The sequence below is a fragment of the Lissotriton helveticus genome, chromosome 2_2, assembly GCF_964261635.1.
Source record: "Lissotriton helveticus chromosome 2_2, aLisHel1.1, whole genome shotgun sequence".
In the NCBI taxonomy this organism is placed as follows: domain Eukaryota; kingdom Metazoa; phylum Chordata; class Amphibia; order Caudata; family Salamandridae; genus Lissotriton; species Lissotriton helveticus.
Window position 1 is genome coordinate 386,936,794 of NC_136060.1, and position 12,812 is coordinate 386,949,605.

Sequence of the window (12,812 nt, forward strand, 5' to 3'; positions counted from 1 at the left end):
TCTAATGCACCCATGAACAAGTTGGCAAACGAGGGTGATATTTTAGAACCCATGGCTACTCCCTTCTTTTGACAGTACCAATTTTTGTCAAACATAAACACATTATTTTTCAGTATGAGTTCAATCATAGTTGATAGCATGACAGTGTGTTGCCAGAGCGTTGCAGGTCTATTGTGAAGAAATTTGTTCACTGTCTGTATGCCTAGATCTAGATTGATACTGGTATACAGTGAGACAACATCCAACGTGACAAGTAGAGATCCCTCTTGCCATTGGATGTCAGCTAAAGTACTTAGAATATGTTTGCTGTCCTGTATGTAAGAGGGTAGGTTTCTGACCAGGGGACCCAAGAAAAGGTCCACGTACTCCGCTAATCTTTCAGTGGGGCCCCCAATGCCAGAAACTATTGGTCTCCCGGGTGGAAATGGGAGTTGTTTGTGGACTTTAGGAAGTGTATATAGCCACGGGTAAGTTGGTCTAAACACCTTAAGGTAAAGAAATTCTTCCTCGTTCAGTAGCCCAGATTGTTTCCATTTAAGCAATAGTGAATTGATTTTCAGAGTTAAAGGACCTATGGGGTTATGTGTAAGATGTTCGTAGCAAGACTCATCCTGTAATTGTTGGGAGATTTCATAGTGATAGTCAACACGATCCATAATTACTACGTTGCCCCCTTTGTCTGCTTCCCTAATAGTTATGGTATTGTCCTTCATCAGTGTAGTCAGTGCATGTCTTTCCCCATGGGTTAGATTGTCCTTGTATTTGAACATCCTGTCCTTTCGATGACTGTTCAGTTTATCCAAGTCCTCTATTACCCGTTTGTGGAACATGTCTATTGCATTGCCCCCCGGTAGTGTGGGAATCCATTTGGATTTGGACTTTAAGCCACTGACAATGCTAAAGTCAGATTCTATGTCTAATTCCTCCAACAGTTGGTCCATGTCAAGAGGAGAATCCTCCATATCAGTTAGTGACAACACTAACTGACTACACTGATGAAGGACAATACCATAACTATTAGGGAAGCAGACAAAGGGGGCAACGTAGTAATTATGGATCGTGTTGACTATCACTATGAAATCTCCCAACAATTACAGGATGAGTCTTGCTACGAACATCTTACACATAACCCCATAGGTCCTTTAACTCTGAAAATCAATTCACTATTGCTTAAATGGAAACAATCTGGGCTACTGAACGAGGAAGAATTTCTTTACCTTAAGGTGTTTAGACCAACTTACCCGTGGCTATATACACTTCCTAAAGTCCACAAACAACTCCCATTTCCACCCGGGAGACCAATAGTTTCTGGCATTGGGGGCCCCACTGAAAGATTAGCGGAGTACGTGGACCTTTTCTTGGGTCCCCTGGTCAGAAACCTACCCTCTTACATACAGGACAGCAAACATATTCTAAGTACTTTAGCTGACATCCAATGGCAAGAGGGATCTCTACTTGTCACGTTGGATGTTGTCTCACTGTATACCAGTATCAATCTAGATCTAGGCATACAGACAGTGAACAAATTTCTTCACAATAGACCTGCAACGCTCTGGCAACACACTGTCATGCTATCAACTATGATTGAACTCATACTGAAAAATAATGTGTTTATGTTTGACAAAAATTGGTACTGTCAAAAGAAGGGAGTAGCCATGGGTTCTAAAATATCACCCTCGTTTGCCAACTTGTTCATGGGTGCATTAGAATCTGATCTCATTTGGAGCGATAAGGGTGCACAATATATCGACTCCATTGTATTCTGGGGTCGGTATATTGACGACTGTATCCTTATCTGGTCAGGCACACAAGAGCTCTTACAGGATTTCTTTGGATATCTCAACAGAAACTCCTGGGAAATCCAATTTACAATGAACTGGAGTAAAACGAATATCGAATTTTTGGATATTGAATTTTATGTTGCATCTAACTGTCTTCACAGTAGACTGTTCAGGAAATCCACCGCATGCAATGCAATCTTGCATGCCTCAAGCTCCCATCCGCCTCACCAAATTAACGCCATACCTTATGGCGAGTTCTTAAGGGCAAAAAGGAACTGTAGTGAGGATGGAGAGTTCAGGAGGTGTTTGACTGGCATGAAGGATAGATTTCACAACAGAGGTTACTCGAACCAGACCATTGAAAGAGCAGAGAAAAGGGTGAAGAAAGTTAAGAGAACGCACACCCTTACATTGTCCAAGAAGTCCCCCGTTACTGGAGGGGAACAGATTAGAATGGTAACTGACTTTAATTCATTTCACAATACCTTACGCAAGAGTCTTACCAAACATTGGAGTTTATTAAAGTCAGAAAAAGCTCTTAACAACTGTATTTCAGATAGACCACAAATTACGTTCAGGAGAGGTAATACTCTTAGGAATAAATTGAGTCCCACTGTACCTAGAGACACTACTGCGACAACTTGGATGACACAACACAGTCTGGGTTTTTATAAATGTGGTTTTTGCAGTATTTGTAAATGGGCTAAACATGGCACTACTGAATTTATGAGTCCGGATGGCTTTGTCTACACGGTCAAATATAACATCAACTGTACCACTAAATTTGTGATTTATGTGATAGAATGTGTGTGTGGAAAGCTGTACGTAGGGAGTACTATTAGACAATTAAAAGAAAGAATAATGGAACATATAAGGGCAATAGTAACGGGTGATCCCAAATATCCGGTGGCTCTTCATGTGGCCTCCTGCCAAAGTGACAGGACCAATAAAACAGTCAAATTTTTTGGCATAGATACAGTCCCCCTTGATGTCAGGGGAGGCAATCGGGAATTACGATTGAGACGCACAGAGGCTATCTGGATTATGCGTCTGAGATCGGTGGAACAGGGACTCAATTATGACCATGAAATGCAATATTTCCTAGGTAACTGATATGTGGGAGAGAATTATGAGATTGCTATGCATGTATTTACATAGCGACTATTGTTGCGACATATGTTGACATTATGTTTGTACATTTCCTTTATGTCACAATGACTCCCCTGTACCTCCTGTGGTCATGAAATTCGTTTCACAAATGAAATTGTACATGATCCGACTTATCTATATTAATACCATAGTTTGTATACATTGTACATGATTTGTATATTGTGATACCGAGTATGATATGTATATTGAACAAACCCACGTATGAATGCAATGGGCACTGTCAGTCCATAGATTTTCCAGCACGGGGGTCACTACCCTAGTTCACCAGAAATATATTATTTGTTCAAAAATCTTATTTAGATTTTCTGAAAAAACGCGTAATGACTACTTGCTGGAATCCGTTATTAACTTGATTCCGGACTTCGCTCTGGGCCGACCGCATTTATTATTATAAATAAACTATACTCCCCCGCGTTTTAATGCTGCCTTCAGGCTAGCGTCACATGGTTCTCCATGACAAACCCAACATGGAGACCTGGTAGACGCGGTAGACGCTCTAGTCTGTAGATACGCTTGGCGGATACGTTACTTAAGCACGTAAGAACGGCGGTCACGTGTCCAAACAGGAACACGACCGTCGGATCAGGACGTTCTCCGTGCCGCTTCTCCGCTTGATAGAGGTAAGCTCCCGGTGACTAGTTGGCAGAGGCCTCAATCGCGAGCCCAATTTGTACAAAAACAAAGTACTATTTCAGGGGCTTAACTCCCTCCGTTTTTTGATGTCGTTATAGCTGGGAACGCTGAATATTTCGACATAGACCACGGCATTTGAACCTATCACAGACTATTGGGTAAGACTATATTTTATTTTTTGCACTTTCCTAGTATGAGGTTTGTAACGGAACCAACATTGATTTTGCCCATAATATATTTTTTAGAGTATTATACTACTCGCCGTGGGCAAAACAATTAGAATACCATTGAATTCGGACATCGACAAGGGGATTCCCTAAGATACACCTTGAATAATGTAAGTGTACCAGGAGTTACTTTAAATTGGTACGTGTGTCCAACGAAAGTTTTTGATATTTCTATGAGCAAGGGGAGTTTATATTTGTGCCTGAAGCTGAATATATTTATCTACACGATTTATGTGGCAGACCAGATTGCGCTGTCTCTCTGTTTGATTTCTAGTCGGTGAGTGGGTACTCACAGTCACAGACTATCCGTACTACTCATTGTGTATTTAGACTGCATTCTGAAAATAATGATATGCAGACGCTAGTATAGTAATTCAGACTACTTCTGATTGCAGAATTATTCTCATATTGGATACTCGACCGGAGTATCGAGGGTCACGGGCCCAGCTGGGTTGGAAGTATCACCAGCTGAGCGGTGAGCGTCTACATACCTATTTATCTTACTTTCTCATTACTGTATTCTTCTTGCCTGTACTATGAATGTTTTGACCAATAGTGATTAGGTTTTTCCTGTTATCATGTTTTCTTTGACACTGATATATAGACCTTCTGACTGGATTACAGCCATTTAGGTATGTGACAAATACATTCTGAGGTTCAGAGTTTGAGACTATTCACATATGCACTACAGCATGCAGTATGACTGTATCGCTCACTAATAGTTCACGTCTACTTCTTAAACTCTGGCTCCGAGCAAAGAGATTTTTGTGATACCCACGTGTGTTTTCACTATCACTATTTAACTGCACAGGTAAAGGATAATAGTGATAATCTTACACTTACGACACGGATGTGTTGGGGTGGCACTCAAAAATAACAGATACATTACTGTACACTGGTAGCAGCAATGACTGTGCATGCAAGACCATGTATTCAGGTCTTTTTGTAGTAAGCATCTTTGTGTAAAACATGCTCCATTGTATACCTTTGTTCATTTCAGCCCTGAGGAATCGCGAGTGCGATGAAACACGTGTCGGCTGGCTGTTCATCACATTAAAGACTCCAAGATATACTCATTGAGAGTTCTTTTGTTCTGATACTCTGTCATTTTGATATATGCTTGTTTTATTGTGTTACTCAACACCATATACACTGTCTCGAGTGCAAAGGCAACCTATTTTGTTCATACATGGGTAGTTCTCCTTGTTTTCTACTCAACTGAGTGGTTCAAGGTTTTTCCACTCGCCGTCTTGCACCTAAATAACTCAGATTTTTTTACTCTAATGTGCGTTCATACGGGCTGTGCACTCGGTTCTAACTGATCAAAAACCTTCCCATCTTGATAGTCAATTCACATCACACTGCACACAGAAATGCCCACTTCTAAAAGTGGCACTTCTACACTAGACACATTAAATCTGTGCACACCGTCGAGTTCCCACATACCAGACTCGCCCCTGCACTCCCCACACATCAGGAACTACCATGGACACACATATCCCCATGCATTCCTATGGGAGGGCAAGCCACTCTCACCACACATACAGAGAGAGCGCACGCACTTTACACTGGACCACAGTAAAAAGTGCGCAGAGGCCTAAAATCACCAACACCAGGTTACAGAAACAGGCTAGGAAAATGCAAAAAGTTTCGGGGTGAACCTGCCAAAATGGCCAAGTCTAACATATAGTATTTTTTTTATTTTGGTTTTTTACTAGTACCCCCGTTTGGCAACCCAAGAATAAAACATCTTATTGGTTACTCTATTCCCTTCGCCATCTAGCGAAAGATGGAGCCAAACCAACCAGCATTGGAATCTTGAAATAATATGTCCCACATTGACCCTCAAGTCCGTTTAATTGATACCCTCTTAGCATCAAAAGCATTTATAGGAGGGAACAATGTTATTAAAGAACACAAGTTCCACCTGCTAGCCCACACAAAATCACTGTCCTCAGACGGGTCTAATACTGTCATAGTTCAAGTTCAAAAGACCTTTATTCGAATTTCTTAAAATTCATAAAAGTACTGATCACAATAACAACACAGAATAATAATAATATATATACATACAAATGATAAAATAACATATGACATTAAATTCCATACAGTGACAATACAATATACATCAGATCATCATACTAAGTTTCCATTGTGACAAAAATTAATTACTGTGTTCAGGGATTTTCCATCGATTTACGTGCTTGTATAGCCAGTCTTAAAAAAGAACTGGTACGAAAAGTTAATTTGTCACTGTCCAGAGCAATTAACATACTATATGAATCTTTGAGTGACAGTGGTCTGAATTTCTTAAAATACGGAGTTAAAAACCATTTGATGAATTTAAGATAAAATTTACAGAAAAATAAAAAGTGCAAATCATCCTGTAAGCTCACACCATCACATGGACATAAAATAGAGTCAGCACTGTGGCGATATCCCAATGGAAAAGACAGCATACATTTTACAGTGCCTGCCCTTAGACGAAACAGTAGTGATCGCTCCCAGCCAGTCATAGGCAGGGAGAGGTAGGGCGGCAGTGTTTGGCTACACAGTCCGTTTCCTAAATATTTTCGAACACTTGATTTTTGTGATTCGCTTCGTAGCCTTTCGCTATTATAAAGTGCATATAGTGCATGTTTAACCTCACCTTTGTCCTTTGATTCTATTGTCATAGGATCAGTGAACAAAGTGCCTCTGTCGACTTCATTAAGTGATTTAGAAACTTCCAGAATCCATGGAATCTTCATTCCGTGTACACAACTTAAGCAGTCTTTTATAATATCTTGTGTAAGAGCAGCAGCATCATTCCTCCAGATTCTGATCCAGAACAGTGCTGGTCTTGCTCTAATGAAGTCACTTATGTGTGGAAGGTTTAATTCATTGTGACAAATAAAATTGGGTGAGGAGATTGGTACGCCCAACACTTTTCTGCAGAAGCGATTATCCTCCCTTTGAATGCAGAAGCTATTTCCTGATCCCCACACCTCTGCTCCATACGTGGCAACAGGTGAGCACTGTAATTTAAAAATCTTTAAAATAGCCCTAGTGGCACCTATTCTCTTTGGGCGGGGAGACTCAAAACAGAGTTGTTGGCTTTCGAGAACTTGCTTGTGGCGTGGGCCAAATGCCCACTCCACGAGCCGTTCGCAGCGAAAACCAACCCTAAATAAGGAAATTTGGGGACAGATTCCAATTTGTCTGTACCCAACTGAATGGTATTGTTTCCTTTTGCCTGGGCCACAGGACATAATAAAGGATTTTTTTAAATTTACACTCAGGTCCAAATCCCTCATAAAATTTACAAAACTATTTACAAGCAGACGAAGGGCATTAGGAGTGCGGGCCATAAGCACCGCATCATCTGCGTATAGAAGCACTGGAAGTGGTTTCCCTAGAATCATTGGAACATCTGTAGTGACTTTTTTCAGGCAGGTGGATAAGCCATTAATATAAATAATGAACAACAGGGGTGCTAGAACGCACCCCTGTCTCACCCCCCTACCTATATCAATGGCTCCCGATACCTCTCCACCCATCCCGATACGTACCCGTGCTTTCAGGTCGGTATGGAGATAGGCTAGAAAACTTACAAGGGTGATATCAAGACCATTGATTGAAAGGATAGACCAAAGCTTCGATCTATTCACAAGATCGAAAGCAGATGAGAGATCCATGAACGCGAGATAGGTGGGGCAGGAGCGGGCAACACTATATTTGTCAATTATCAGTTTTAAATTTAGGCATTGCTCCACTGTGCCTACCCCACTGCGGAACCCCATCTGACAAGGGTCTAAAAAGTCAGTATCAGTTGCCCATTCAAGTACTCTGTGGTATATTATGCGACCCAACACTTTTAACGTGTTGTCCAAAAGGGAGATAGGGCGATAATTTGCAGGGTCAGACCTGTCTCCCTTTTTATAGATTGGAACAATAATGCTGGTTGCCCATGTGGTCGGCATGCCTGTTTTTGGAAGACTATTAAAGATATTAAGAAATATGGGTGTCCATAAGTCAACATCATATTTAATAATATCAATGGGCAGGCCATCAGGTCCGGGCGCCTTATTACCCAGGCTTTCTTTTATAGCTAATCTGACTTCATGTTCCAAAATTTGTAAACCATTTGATTGACCAAAAATAAGAGGAGAATGCTCCTCTAGGGGGGCAGCATAAATTCTGGAAAAATGAGTCTCCCAAGCTGAGCTTGTTATATTACAACTGATTTGGGTGAGCTTCTTTCCCATTTCCCTCGTTTTTCTGACAGCTGACCAAAACGGGCCGCTGCCACCCAAGTTTGCGCTAATTACCAAAGAGTCCCATTGTTCAGTAAGCAAATTAGATTTCCGTTCAAGTATTTTAGCTTTATAATTTTTCCTAGCTAATTGAACGGTAACTTTGCACCTAGGTTTTGTAGAGAGAGCCTTTCTTAATTCTCTATTAGCCACAGAGCAAGATGAATCAAACCACCTTGGCTCTTTACCTTCCTTAGGTAATGGGACTGACAAAAGGGTTTTAATGGTTGAGCACAAAGCTTCAAAATCAGCAATTAGTTGGTCGTAATTATCGCTTGGGAACAAACAAGAATCAATCAGATGTGGATGTAGTGTTTGTATGCTATCTGGAATAGCCCCACAATCCACTCCCCTCCATTTTAAACGAAGGCCATCAATTGATGGGGTAATGTCCCTTGCACCATTTAGATTCGCAAAAATCGGACTTGGGGCAAGATCCAAAATTACAACCAATGGATTGTGGTCGCTGAAGGATGTTTGTACCACAGAGGTTTTAACTATACAATCTGTCAACAATGGTGACGCAAATACAAAATCAATAGTGGAACTGCTGTCCCTTCCAATGTACGTTGGAACATAAAGGGAATCAGAGTTATGTCCTATTCTCAAGGCATCGGCTAGGTCAAATTCAATGAGTAATTTGGACAGTTCTGAGCCCCTACGCTCCGCTGGGTCAGAAAAGATCTGATTTTCAGATCCAGCACTCACTGCTAATTTTGCATTGAAATCGCCTCCTAATAAAATACCTGATTTGTTATCTACTGAAAGAGAGCATTCCAATGTACTTAAAACCTTGGATAATGCCATAAAGTTCTTATTCGGTACATTATAAAAATCATTATTGTAAAAATTGATTAAATAAATTGTGGTCTTTGACTCCAGCTTATATTCAAGAAGCTGGATATTGGGATTAACAGGACCATCGTTCTGCAGGTTTCTGATTGTACCGCCTGCGAGAATCTTAATCCCAATGAATAGGCCACCCATTGCTCGGCCAAAACTCGGTTTAGGTGAGGTTAGGCTGAAACAATGATAGCCCTCAATATACAAGTTTCCAACAGCCCATGTTTCTTGAAACATAAGAATATCCGCATCATTAATTATCTCAGTCCATGCAGGATCCAGTAGCTTAGATTCTAATCCTGCGACATTCCAACTTATAATTGATAATCCATGGATGTTACAACATTTGCCTGGCCTTACCCCAGCACTCCCTGCTTCCTCAAGAGTCGTATTAGCGGCAACAGGGAAATTACAATTAGCGGGCACCGATTCCATAACTTCATGTGTGCCATTAAGAACCTGATGGTCCGTAACTGTTGCTGGGTGTCCCTCTTGTATACTGACTATGGCTTGGCTAGGTACATCCATGTTAGGCATTATAGTCAGTCAATCCTGTTAGTCTAAGTTGGAGAAATATTCAAATCGATTATGTGTGGGAATGTTGAATATTGACCTTACTTCAGTTAATGGCTGAAACTGTTGGAGGTCAGGAGCAGGATAAGACATATCTCTATAATTATATTGGTTCATGTTTGAGAGTTGAAAATGATGCGGGGGATGGGAAAAGGGTACTGACATTGGGATCTGGTTCCGCTAATTATGGCCATTAATATGGCCAGGATCCTGATTTTGTAAAAAGAGCGGAGATTTGATCCTCGCACCAAAATTTAAATCTTGATGAGTGGTGATGGGGTGGTTCATCGTAACTTGTTTTGGGGGTATTAGGTGTCTGTAAAAATAACCAAGTGGAAGGAGTGTGGTGTTAAATTCATGTGTTGAGGGTAATGGGGCATTTGCTAAGGTTTTCTCTGGCCATTGTGGGTTCCTAAAATTAATTGTAACACAGTCACCCTCAAACTTTTTTCTAAGTGGGCCTATCCAACCCACTCTCTGGGTATTTATAATCTCCCTTGCGCCTTCTATAGGAAAATTGCAATTTGCAATTAACCAATGTAAGGTCTTGTTTTTAAGGGATATAGGAGTTTCCTCTTGGTCCTTCCTTAGTTTGGAGACATTAACTAGGACAAAGACATAGGCCCCGCATTCTGGTGGAAGATTGATGCGGGAGGGAGCCTGTCTAGTTGTTTTTCGTGCTAGTTGGACCAAGATGGAAGCATTTACGGGATTTGAGGGGTGGCCCACCATAGGCACACTAGTATGTTTGGTATTCTGATCCTTCCTTGTGGCTGGGGCTGCATTAATACCATTAGCCGTTGGTTGACTAACACTTATCCCCTTCGGGGGAACTGGGGGGGGTTTGGGTGTAATAACTATATTTGTTGTTGGTGCTTGAGGGGTGTTAAGTGCGGGACCCACTATTTTAGTGGAAGTAGATTTCGTTGTGTCATTCACAGTATTTGTTGTGGATAGGCTCTTGATAGGAATAATTAGTTCAGCTATTTGCTTTTCTATCCTAGTAAGTCTACTTTCAATAGGGGATAGATAGATGCTGAGAAGTTCACCCAATTTTGCCAACATAAAGTCGGTTACTGCAACAGTGTTGTCAATTATTTCACCATCCCTTACTTCTAACCCACCCTGCTCCTCTCTTTCTTCATCGTCGACACCCTTAGTATTCTCCTTAACCCTACTTGTGTTGGATTTAGAATTGACATCGCTCCCAATTTGAATTTGTTTACTGACCTTTGAGGGTTGGGGCTTAAGTGTGTAATGTTTTTGTATTTTTCGAATGGCGCCCTCACGTCTGCCCCTAGATTCCCTCATATTTTCTACAGATATAATTTCGGGGGTGGGGGTCATATGTAAATCCGGAGTCTTCTCTAAATCCATACTAATATCTGTGTCGGTGTCAGACTCTATCAGGGGGATAGAGGCGGATAGATTTACTTCATTAGGGATGGTGTGAATATCAGCACTCGTGTGCAATAAGGGTCTAATGTTGGCAGGCAAGACCTGGGCGGGTGTAGTAGCAGAGGCGATAAGTCCCAGGGACGAACGTTTGGCATGGGCGAGATCTTGTGAAACCCTACGTTCAAGAAGAGATATACCCTGGTTTATAGCATCATTGGCCCTGGTAATGAAGTTATCAATAGGGCCGGTTTTAGAGCTACCCGCAGCAGCTGCTGTTCTACTGCGGCTCCCCCTAGGAGACATTGTAACAGTGGGTGATAGCCTATCACGCTTAGAGACTTGTTAGGCACTTCAATATATGTTTATACGAATACCCGAATGCCTGGGGCAAGTAATAAATGGCCACACAATCTCTAAATCAAATCACAACAGATGACTAGTAATCAATCAATATGTTGATACTCCCAGTCCAAAAAGTTTATGCAAATTGGACCATGATCCTTAGTCCTCTGTGAAAATATCCGGACTTATAGTCAGAGTTATCGAATATCAAATACCTTGAGGTAGAGATGTTCGAGGGCTACACCCGTCCCGTCCTCCTCCGGCCTCTGAGGGCCACAGAGGGCCCGCCCTTGTCCCGGGCTTCTCCCGCGCGCGACTCGCGTGGCGAGAGGGGTGTCAGCGTTTTTGTAGCGCCTCCGGGCGCTCCTGGCGTGTCACGGGCGTGCTACCCCACAGGCTGCTGGGAAGTGTGGTCCGGGTGTCCTGACTGCAACCGCCGTTCCCCTCACGGCACCGCCCGATGGCGTCCCGGTAAGTATGGCAAAAGTTACTGGTGTCCCCCCTGGCCTCGTGGGGGTCAGCGTTTTTGTAGCGCCTCTGGGCGCTCCTGGCGCGTCACGGGCGCGCTACCCCACAGGCTGCTGGGAAGTGTGGTCCGGGTGTCCTGACTGCAACCGCCGTTCCCCTCACGGCACCGCCCGATGGCGTCCCGGTAAGTATGGCAAAAGTTACTGGTGTCCCCCCTGGCCTCGTGGGGGTCAGTGTTTTTGTAGCGCCTCCCGGCGCTCCTGGCGCGTCACGGGCGCGCTACCCCACAGGCTGCTGGGAAGTGTGGTCCGGGTGTCCTGACTGCAACCGCCGTTCCCCTCACGGCACCGCCCGATGGCGTCCCGGTGAGTATGGCAAAAGTTACTGGTGTCCCCCCTGGCCTCGTGGGGGTCAGCGTTTTTGTAGCGCCTCCGGGCGCTCCTGGCGCGTCACGGGCGCGCTACCCCACAGGCTGCTGGGAAGTGTGGTCCGGGTGTCCTGACTGCAACCGCCGTTCCCCTCACGGCACCGCCCGATGGCGTCCCGGTAAGTATGGCAAAAGTTACTGGTGTCCCCCCTGGCCTCGTGGGGGTCAGCGTTTTTGTAGCGCCTCCGGGCGCTCCTGGCGCGTCACGGGCGCGCTACCCCACAGGCTGCTGGGAAGTGTGGTCCGGGTGTCCTGACTGCAACCGCCGTTCCCCTCACGGCACCGCCCGATGGCGTCCCGGTAAGTATGGCAAAAGTTACTGGTGTCCCCCCTGGCCTCGTGGGGGTCAGCGTTTTTGTAGCGCCTCCGGGCGCTCCTGGCGCGTCACGGGCGCGCTACCCCACAGGCTGCTGGGAAGTGTGGTCCGGGTGTCCTGACTGCAACCGCCGTTCCCCTCACGGCACCGCCCGATGGCGTCCCGGTAAGTATGGCAAAAGTTACTGGTGTCCCCCCTGGCCTCGTGGGGGTCAGCGTTTTTGTAGCGCCTCCGGGCGCTCCTGGCGCGTCACGGGCGCGCTACCCCACGGGCTGCTGGGAAGTGTGGTCCGGGTGTCCTGACTGCAACCGCCGTTCCCCTCACGGCATCGCCCGATTG

General features: G+C 44.0%; 1 protein-coding gene across 1 annotated transcript in view; it reads left to right on the forward strand.

Moving 5' to 3' along the window:
* LOC144821490 (uncharacterized) overlaps window positions 1–12,812 on the forward strand; it is a 537,248-nt gene that overhangs the window by 437,274 nt on the left and 87,162 nt on the right. The window lies entirely within an intron of this gene.